This window comes from Equus quagga, unplaced genomic scaffold, assembly GCF_021613505.1.
Source record: "Equus quagga isolate Etosha38 unplaced genomic scaffold, UCLA_HA_Equagga_1.0 153_RagTag, whole genome shotgun sequence".
NCBI classification, from domain to species: domain Eukaryota; kingdom Metazoa; phylum Chordata; class Mammalia; order Perissodactyla; family Equidae; genus Equus; species Equus quagga.
Window position 1 is genome coordinate 1,424,187 of NW_025796915.1, and position 11,043 is coordinate 1,435,229.

Sequence of the window (11,043 nt, forward strand, 5' to 3'; positions counted from 1 at the left end):
TACATTTACACGCATACAAACACACTCACAGTCACATACACACACTCTCCTGCACATACATGTACTCTCACACAAACATTTGCTCACATACACTCACACCATCACACATGTACACACACACACAAACACACTCTCACACATACACACACATACGCATGCCTCTATGGGGCAGATTCTGCCTCTGAGCCACCATTTGAGATCTCTGACCCTTACGGAGATGAAGAGTCCAGGCTGAGAGACAGTGAGGCTGTGCTCAGAGTCACACAGCGTGTCAGTGGGGGAGCCAGACCCAGAACTCAGATTTCCGCCATCAAGGCCTCAGCTCTCCTTCCTTCCAGCTCAGCTTCCCTAGGAGTGGGAGACAGTGTCAGCCCACCGCCCCGCCCCACCTCCCTCCTTCTGCCCCTCCCTCACTCCATCTCTCATCCCTGCACATCAACAACCACCTCCATTTTACCAAGCACGCCCCACCAGCACTCCTCACCCGCATCACACCACCCCTTCCCCCACTTCCCCTACTTGCCCCCCAAGGCTAGGGTGGGGGGGCATCCTTAGCTGTAGAACCACTCCTGGCCCAGGCACCTCTTTCCCCTACATGTAATTTTTCTTAATTGGAGCTCGTTAATTATCCCCATGTTTTCCAGAGGAAATAAACAGCAATTAGAAAAATAAGTGGTATTTTTATTCTCCAGCAGACTCAGCAGCACGACGCCCCATCCCATCCCGGCCCCTGATGGCCAGTCCAGCCACCCACCAGGTCCGCTCGCCTGCCCTCTCTCTCTGCATCCGTCCCCACATGTGTGTGAGCAAAGGGACTGCCACCAGGCCACCCCAGCAGCAGGTCGCCTCTTGGAATCTGCTTGAAAAACCATAAATTGCTGACAAAGGGCCTCCTTCCCTGTGCAACAGAAGGTTAGAGTGTTTAAAGAGAGCAGTGGAACTGTTTTTATTAATCAAAACTGCTATAAAGAAAGCATTTTAATTAACATAATTATCCCGATTGAGAAAAGCAGTCCTTACCCCATAGATACTTTTCAGACTAAAGATGCAAGCTGTCACAATCAGTCATAATTAAGTAAAGCGAGCTATTTTTTTTCCTCTCACTCCCTTCCCCTTTTGGGCACCCACTTCTCCCTGGGTTAGATCTCAGAGTGCAGACAAGGCAGACGTCACACCCTCAGTGCACTCGCGCACCCTCTCACACCCAGCTGCCTCTTGAACTGCATTTCCAGGAGGGAGCACCCACACCATGCCCCTCTCCCATGCCTGGCCTCAGCATGGCCTCCAGCCTCCTGGAGAAGGAAGCCTTCATCCCCTCACTCCCACCCAATGATGAGTCCCAGGGTACTGTCCCTCCCAGACCCCAGCAGGGACTTTCCTGGGGCAGCAGGCCCAGGGGGCATAATGAGGGAGAGCAGACAGCCACTAGACACCCTGATCATCACCCTGGTCCAAGCCACTGGCCCCTCCCACCTGGATGTTCACATCCACCCCCAACCACCTCCCCAGTCCACTCTTGACTCAACTTCAGGCCATTTTCCCACGTAACAGCCAGAAAGCTGTCCATACCACAGGTCTAAATATATAACCCTCCCCATCCCAGCTTAAAGCCCTTCCTGGCCCTCACAGAGGCCTGGCCTAACCCCTTTCAGCCACACCTCCTGCTACCCCTCCCTGAGCTTGCTCCACCCCAGCAACATTAGCCTTTCCTCATCCCTTTGAGTTTCTACCACAGGGCCTTTGCACACACTATTTCCTCTGTCTGCTGCTCCCATCCCTCCAGCTACCGCCTCCCACCCTCTCAGCTCACCCATTCATCTTGCAGCACTTGGCCCCAGGTGTCATCTCCCCAGGGAAGCCCTCCTTGACCTCCCTGATCTGGCCAATCCCCTCTTAAACCCTCTCACAGCACCACATATCCGCCCCTTGGTGGTATGTGCACAGCACATACAGAGACTTTATTCCTGCTGGTTTGTTTATTTGTATTTTTTATTTATTCACTGCTGTATCCCACTGCCAATCACAGTGCTTGGCTCATGGTAAGTGCTTATGAAATATTCGTGGAAGGAAAGAAAGAAGAGAGGGAGGAGGCAGGAGGGAGCCGCAGCCCAGGGTGCTCTCCAGGAGACTGTGCCAACCATGTCTGCTGAGGGCCTTTCGAAGAGGAAGTAAGGGGAACTCTCTACTCCCCTCACCCCATCTGGCCATCATTACTCTCCCCGTTTTACAGATGTGGCCCCAGAGAGAGGCAGGATGTACCTAAGGTTACAGTGACCCAGTGCAGAGTCCGGGCCTGCCCCAGGTCCTGAGAATGTCTCTTTTGAGGGGGTACGAGGAGGAAAGATACAAGAATACCCCCTGTGGGGACAGTGTCCCCCTTGGGTTCGGGGGATGTGTGCCCTGGGCCTTTCCTCCCTCTGGGCCTCAGCTTCCCCACATGCAAAATGGCAGCCTGGAGCAGGCAACTCCCTCCGCCCTCTGCCCATGTCCCCCACTCCTCCCTACCCTGACATCTAAGACCCCTCAAAACTTCAGACGCCCTTCCTCCTCCCCCTGCACAGCCCCCAGCAGATGCTGACAAATGCACCTGCTCACCATGTACCTGCCACCCTCCAAGGCCACCCAGGGAGGGTGAAGCTGGGTGCCTGCTGCTCCCCCCATCAGCACCTGGAGGGTGACACGTGTGTGGGTGACACCATGAACGTATTTTACCCCAACACGCTGCAGTTTCCTCCCTGAAAAGGTGCTTATTTTTTAGTACATCTTAAACAGGAACGGCAAAGTGTGTGGTCAGCACTTTTTAAACGGCTTGTTAACGCCCTGTAAAGCTCAGTGCTGGCCGAGGAGCCAGCTCACTCCTGGCCCTGGTGTGCGCCGAACACCCCTGCAGCCTGCTCTCTGAGCACACGGAGCTGAGCCTCTGGCTGGACTCCAGCGTGGCCAGGGGGCCGGGGAACTAGACACTCCCCAACAAAACAATGCCCGGAGCCCCACTGGGGCCACAGGACCCGGCAACCCTTTGGGAACAGCAGACTTGGGCCTTGCCTGGCAGAGGGAAGAGGAACGAGCACCGGCTTTGTAGTCAGCTGGCCCAGCTCTTGGCCTCTTACCAGCTGTGGTGACCTGAGGCCAGGGACCAAACCTCTCTGGGCCTCAAGTTTCCTCATCTGTGACATGGCAGTGCTAACTCCTATCTCAGGGCTATTTTGAAGAGTAAGGCAGGTAATAAACACCGAGTGCCAGGGAACATTTGATTGTTAAGAGTGGTAATGGCATCACAGTTTTGTGTTTTAAAGGGTCCTTACCTTTTAGAGACATACACTGAAACATTTATGGATAAAATTATACGGTGTCAACACACCCCAGTGGTGGCTGGAGTGGGTGGGTATAGAGGAAACGAGTCTGGTCGTGAGCTGATGCTCGACGAAGGGAGCGTGGGGTTCAACAGTCTCTCCACTTTCGTGTGGGCTGACGTTTTCACACCCAACTATCACACAGGCTCCCAGCAGGTGTTCGCCACCCCCGAGGGGACACTGTCACTCCAGGGGGCCTCGGAAGCCTGGGACCCCTCACAGGGCAGGATTCAGAGACAGGCAACGTACAGCACCAGGAAGGGGAATTCCGGGGCTGAGCCTTCCCACGTCCCCTGGAGGCTCCCGCAGCGCCCAGAGGGAGAGACGGGCAGGTGAGAGGCCCTACAACCTGGAGACTTGGGAGCCCAGGGGAGTCGGGCAGCCTGTTTCAGGTCCACCAGCCCAGCTGTGTGACACAGGAACCATGGCTTAGCCTCTCTGAGTTCCAGGTTCCCAGTGCTACAACGAGGACTGCAACACCCCACCCACCGCATCATGTCCATATAGCGGGGCCTGGCCTGAGGCAGGTGCTGGATCACCCTTAGACCTGTCCCACCTTCCTCAGCGAATTTAAATACAACGCCTGTCATCCACTGTCCGCTGTGGTAGGCAGGGGATCTGACGCCGGGCACAGGGTGCAGACCCGATAAGGACCACCCTTGCCCTCAGGAAGCTCCCGGGGGAAAAGACATTTTTTAAGCTACCCAGGACGGAGCAGAGCCGCCGGAAATGGGGCCCAGGACTGCGGGCCCCGGGAGAAGAGGACTCGCGAGCGGGCGACGGCGAGGACGTGCGCACTGACACGGCGCCCCCGCGGCCGCCTCCCGAGCGCTCCGCACGCACCGGCCGGCCGCCGTCCTCCGGCCCCCACCGCCCGCCAGCGGGGCACCGAGGCGCAGGCGGGCGCGGCACGAGCCTGGGGCTGAAGCCAGCCCTCTGCAGGCCTCAGTTTCTTCACCCGCGAAATGGGGCGGGACGGCCCCAGGCCCACCGCACCCACCCGCAGGCACGAGAGGCAGGCGGCCCGGAGCGGGAGGAGGCGGCGTCCCGAAGGTTCCAAACGCACCGGGGCGGCGCGAGGTAAGCGGGGCGGGGGCGGCGGAGAACGCGACAGCTCGGGGCGGGGCTCGGCGCGCGGCTGCTTCCCCGGCTTATATTTTTAGATGGACTACTTTCTCGCCCCGCCCCTTGCCTCAGTAGGAGGAAGAACACAGAAATAGCTGCCGTGCCGTCGGCACGCTATATATAGTGGGCACAAGCCCGCGCCCGGCCGCGCCCGCCCCGCAGAGCAGGAGCTGGGGGAGGGCGATCCCCTGCCCCCGGCCGCAGGCGCATGCACGTGCACGGCCGGACGCGGTGCTCGGGCGGCCTGCTCTGGCCTGTCCCACGCGGGCTTGAGAGGGCGCGGGGCAACCCCAGCCGGAGAGCTAGGAGTAATGGCACGACTGGCTCCGCACAGAGGGATTCATATCCACCATCTTGTTTAACTCTCAGAATTCTCCCGTGAGAAGGAAACAATCGCCATGTTACAGATGGAGAAACTGAGGCCCAGGGAGGGGAAAAGGCCTTCCTGGGTCCCACAGAAACCTAATGGCAGAGCCTGTTAACCCCCGCCAACCCCCCCTCCCCCCGGCTCCATGAGCAGCCCGGTCAGAGATGGAGCCTGTCTCTGCTGGGCCTGGGAAAGCCAGGCATCTGGGACGCCTGTGCTGAAGAAGTGGCTGGCAAAATTCCTGAACATGTCCCTGTGGGCTTCAGAGACACGTGTGCCCGCGGGCTCCAGCACACACCGCGGGGCTTATGTGGGAGCCGCTGCCCCGGCCTGGCTCCTGTGCCTATCCCCTGGCTACTGACTTTTGGGCTCAAGTGCAGAACTTCATCTTTCCAAATCTAAAATTCTATTTGGTTTGGTGGGTTTTAGCCCAGAGCCTCCCGTGGCTGAGTACCCAAACTGCGAACCGCCTCTCGCTGGCAGAGGAGGGGCACTGCACCTTCATCTAAGTGGCAGAAGATTGGGGCAGGATGAGGCCAGAGCCCTGAAGTGCACCAAAGGTGACCTTCCTCCCACAGACCAGTGTCCAATTCTTCAGGCCATTGGTCCTGCCCAAGTCCTCCGGAGTGGACTGACACTGGGCACCATGTCTACCCCATCACGGAGCTCCTGAATCCATCACGGAGCTCCTGAATCCACTCAGAGGCCCCAGTCACCCTGGGGATGGGGAGGGCAGAAGCCTGCATCCCTGCAGTGGTTCACACCACCCACTGGGGCTGCGGTCCCCTGCCTTGGCAGCAGCCCCGCCCTGCCTGGCCCGGCTGCAGCAGCTGCCACAGAGCAGAGGAGGAAGGACTCTGGGCCACGGCAACAGCCAGCCCCCAGGAGGGAAGGACGTGGGTCCTGTTCTCAGGGGACCTGGATGTACAGACTTGGCACAGGAAAGAATGAGCTTGCTGTTGCTACAACCTCTGTTCAGCTGCTGGATGTCCACATGCAAAAGAATGAAGGTGGACCCTTGTCTTACACCACACACAAAAATGAACTCCAAATGGATTAAAGATCTAAACATAAGACCTGAAACTATAAAACTCCTAGAAGAAAACATAGGGGAAAAGCTTCATGGCATTGGATTGGCAGTGCTCTTAGATGTGACACCAAGAGCACATGCAACAAAAGCAAAAAGAGAGCCGGCCCAGTGTGGCGCAGCAGTTAAGTTCATACATTCCGCTTCTCAGTGGCCCAGGGTTTGCAGGTTCGGATCCCAGGTGCGGACATGGCACCGCTTGGCAAAAGCCATGCTGTGGTAGGTGTCCCACATATAATGTAGAGGAAGATGGGCATGGATGTTAGCTCAGGGCCAGTCTTCCTCAGCAAAAAGAGGAGGATTGGCAGTAGTTAGCATAGAGCTAATCTTCCTCCCAAAAAAAAGCAAAAAGAGATAAATGGGACTACATCAAACTTACAAACTTCTGCAGAGCAAAGGAAATAACAGAGGAAAAGGCATCCTAGGGAACAGGAGAAAATATTTGCAAACATATATCTGATAAGGGGTTAATATCCAGGATATATAAAGAATTGTTACAATTCAACACCAAAAATCAAATAATCCAATCAGAAAACAGGCATGGGATTTCAACAGCCATTTCTCCAAAGAAGATGTACAAATGGGGGAAAGGGGGATGTACCTCAAACTAAGCTTCTTCAGGGAGGACTCCCAGGTCAGGGCTGTCTCCTCCCTCAGGCTGGGCCCTCTCCCCAACTAACTGCCGGCAGAGATGGCCCCTGGGTGCCCCTCCCCTGCTCATCCAACTGGGCCAGTGGGGACAGACGCGGCCTTGGGGCAGGCATTTCAGACAGCCGCCTCTCCTGCCCCCCAGGCTATGTGGTTAGTACTCAGCCTGCCATGGCCATTTATCACAGCCACGCCATGTGCCCCCCAGCTCAGGGCAGGTGGGCTACACTGGAGCCTGCCTGAGTCGCTCCCAGAGCCTGCCCAGTCCCTGGGCCAGCCAGAGACCAAGGCCTCGCTGTAGGCTGGGCCCTGGATGAGGGCCACACCTGGAAGAGGGCTCTCCCCGCCTCACTCTGCCCACCTCCCAACTGCCAGGGAGGGGTCTCGAGGGGCAGCTCCAGCTCTAGCTTGGGGATCAGATGGAGCTAATGGGAACCCCATGTTGTCCACTTCCTCCCAGCTGTGTGACCTCGGGCAGGCCTCATCCTGTCTGAGCCCATTTCTTCATCTGTAATATGGGTGTCACACTACCCCCTTGCCTGCCTTCAAAAGGAGCCAAGGAGATAGCATGTGCCCAATGCTTGGAATGTAAAGGAAGCATAATGAATGGTGGGCCCCTTCCCTTTCTGTTGAATTCAGACTGCTTGGGTTCAAATCCCCAGGTGGCCACTTACAGGCTGTGTTACCTTGGGCAAGTTACTTAACCTGTCTGTGTCAGTTTCTTCTTCTGTAGAAACAGCTTCATGGGTTGTGGTGAAGATTAAATAAATAAGGATTTGTGAAATTCCTGGAACAGCGCCTGGCGTGCAGCAGGCACTGTAGAAGCGTTAGCTGGGTTTGCTGTTGGTAAGCTAGTGGTGTCCTATTTCATGGGGCTGTTCTGAGGTCTGGACATAGCCTAGTATATGCAAGCTTCTGCAAACTAGAGAGTCCATCCCCTATGATTGTTGAAAGTCTGTCTGCTTTAACCCTCCTTCTCTGCAAGGCTTTATGGAGCCCTCACTGCCCCAGGAGCCCAGGCGGCGCTGGGAGGGAGGCAAGGAAGACTCCGTCCTGCCTTTGAGCAGCTCAGGGGCCAGTAGGGGGGCGGGGGGGGGGGGGTGAGGCTGGCATACCCTGACCAGCGAGCAGCTGCAGAGTTGGGCTATGAGAGGGGGTGCAGGGGAACCCCAAGGACTGAGCTAGGCTCAAGGCCAAAAGCCAGAAGGCCAGGCACAGGGAGCCACAGCCAGTGTTCAGGCAATGGGGAGACACTGAGAGTTCTTGAGGAGAGGAGCAGAGTGGGCAGAGCTGGCCTCAGCCCTGCCCTGCAGGTGTGCAAGCCCACAGGACAGGAGAATCCAGAGCTGAGGGGCTGGGGAGCTGAGGGAGGCACAACCATCAGGGGCTGTGGCCCAGGGCCCACCCCACATGTCCTGTCCAGGCAATCCTTGCCCTGTGCCCCAGCATCAGCCTCGTGCAGGGAGAGGGTCTTCCTGCCTGGAACTGGCCAGCCCGCCTGACCCAGATCAGGCATCTGACACCCATTCCCCAGATCATGGGCTTCTGTGGGGTGCAGGAATGGCTGGACAGATGCAGCCCCATCTTGGCCAGCCTGGACCTTGAGGTGAGAGAGCATCACACATCTCCTGGCTCCTCAGCCTTCCAGCTGTGTGGCCCTAGGCAAGTTACTCAACCTCTCTGAGCTTTGGTTTCCTCATGCACACCAGAGGACACAGTTAAGGATGAAGTGAATGATGGCCTTAAAACACCTGGCACACATAGGTACTCAAACACCCCTCTGGGCCTCAGTTTCTCCATCTGTAAAATGAAAGGGTTGAAAGAGATGGTCTATGAGGGCCCTTTCACTATACCTCTAGGGTGGGCCCAACCCTGCACTGGAGAATGAGGGTGATCCCAGCAGGATCAGACCCAGCTCTGGTGCCCGCTCACCAAGTCCTGCCTCCCTGGGCCCAGGTGCCAGGTGCAAATGGCAAGATGACACTGAACCCACCTAGAGGCCCCTTAGCTCCAACCAAGGACTTCAGGTTCTCTGCCCCACCCCCACTGCAATGTGAACCCCAGATCCACTGTCCAGACTGCCAGGGGATGGATAGGCAGAAGGGCAGTGGCTGCTCTGATCCCACCTGACAAGTGTGGGGAAGCCTGCCATGTCCCATTCCGCCAAAAGTCTCCTGGAAGCTCCTCCTTCCCAGGGACCGTGTACTGCTTTGCTCCGGAGGACAGTGTGAGTCTCCTAACTGAGGTTTCTCTCTTCACTCTGACCACCAGGAAGCACAGGGCCAAATAGCCCAACATCAGGCCCTGTGTGTCCCTGTTCTGATATTCCCCAATCCTTTTCTTCCCTTCTTCCCCATCTTATCTTCCCTGCCCTGGATTATATCTATCTTGGTGTCACATCTGCTTGGAAGCTCTCACAAACACTTGATGGAATAAGGTGAGTATAAATAGATAACACGTAAAATGGTGGGGAAAACCCCACCCATGCCTCCTCCCCAGGTAATGGAGGACTCAGGGCCTGAGGCCTGGGGAAGGGAGAGGGGGTAAGTCGAGGCAGGCTCCAGCACTGTTCCTCTTGACTCTGGCCTCCAGCTGCACACAGGAGCTGGGAGGGCCCTGCTCTCCTCCTGGAACATTGTATAGCCTAATAATGACACTGACGGCTATAACGGGAATGTACCAAGTGCCTGCTGTGTGCTGGGCACCACTCCTAGCACAGCACAAAGCCTCCAGTTAACCCTCTAACAGCCTTGCCAGAGGGCCTGCTACCATTTTCCCTTTTCCAGATGAGAAAACTGAGGCCCAGAGAGTTTAAACAACACGTCAAAGGTCACACAGCGGGTAGGTGCTACAGCTGGGATGCACACCAGGCTGTGAGATGCCACAGCCAGTTCTTAACAACTACTCATACTGCCTTAGGTGGCAGAAAGGACATTGTGGGGGTGGGGGGCTCAACATGACATCCTGCCTGAGACAAGAGCCCAGTCCCTGTCCCCAACCTTCTGTCCTTCTGTGTCTGGACTGGCCCAGGACAGGCTCTCCCCATCCTTCCAGCTGCATAAGCAGGCATCAGGCCTGGGGTGTGGGGAGTTGGAGGGGTGGGACACATTTACTCCACATGTAGCAATGAGGGGACAAGCAGGCAAAGGGGGTCACCAGACACTTTGGGGTAGCAGGGCAGGAGGATAAGGCAGGACTTTGACATCAGAGTGGCCTGTGCTACTTCTGAGCCTCAGCTTCCACATCTGTAACATGGGAACAGTAAGAACCTGCCAGCAGGTTCAGCTGAGGTGATGTGTATCAGATGCTTCCCTCAGGCCTGGCTCCTCAGGGCCTTGAGGGGATCACCCACTGAGCAAAACCAGAGCTGGGCCCTGCCAGCCCCACCCCACCACTCGGGTCAGAATCTTGCCCCGCAACTGCCTAGCTGTGTGACCTTGGGCAGGTCACTATCCCCCTCTGGCCGCAATTTCCTCAATAATAGAAAGGACATAACAGAAAAATGATCACCTACCCACGCTTGGCATACAATATCTTAGCCACTAATTATTTTTATTATCCCAGAGCACCTTGCAGCCCTGGGCACCCCTCCTTCTTGGAAGGCAGGCTGGGTGGGCAGCTGGACAGAGTCAGGGGAGTGGTTCCCAAGAGTGTGGGAGAATAGGCGAAGCCCAGGCACTAGGCTCCAATGTGGAAGCCACCCCCAGGTACCAATCCTGTAGGAGGCAGTGGAGAGCCGCCCCACTGCCCTCCTTTCCCAGAAGGCTTGCTGCTGAGGGGGGCAGACATCGGCGCACAGCCGCACACGCACAGTCTCGTACATCCGGGAGCATGCACGACCACTGCCCGGGACAGCCAGAGCCTGGCGCTAGAGCCCACCCATTCCTGGCGCCCTGCAGCCACCCCCTGACCCCAGGGCATAGGACACAGGTGGGGTCAATCCCAGCTCTGCCTCTTCTTCGACTTCCCTCTATGGGCCTGTTCCCCAGGTGGAAACAAGGCTGACACTATCCCCTCCTGTAGGAGGAACAAGTGATGTCACATGTGTGATGAGCCTGAGCCAGGTGCCCCTCCTTCTCCTCCTCTGCTCTCCTCCTGGCCCTACCTCTGCCTCCCTGCACCCCGTGAAAGCAGCCTCCCTATTTCCCCACAGCTCCGAGATTTCACCCTCTGTGCCCACCTCAACGCTGGCGGCCAAGAGCCCCAGGCACCAGAGCAGGGAAAGCGCCCTCCAGCCTCACACCCAGCGATGCGCCTGGCAGCCCTCAGGAACTGACAGCCAGAGGGAGGCAGCAGGAAAGAAGCCAGAGCCGCCTCCCAACCACAACCACAGGGACTGGAGCACAGAGACCCAAATCCCGCTGGCTTCAGCCTGAGCTGGCTCTGCCACACACCGCCCCCCCCCCCCCCCCCATGACGGCAACCAGCCACCAACCCTGGCGATAAGAATAGCTCCATTGACA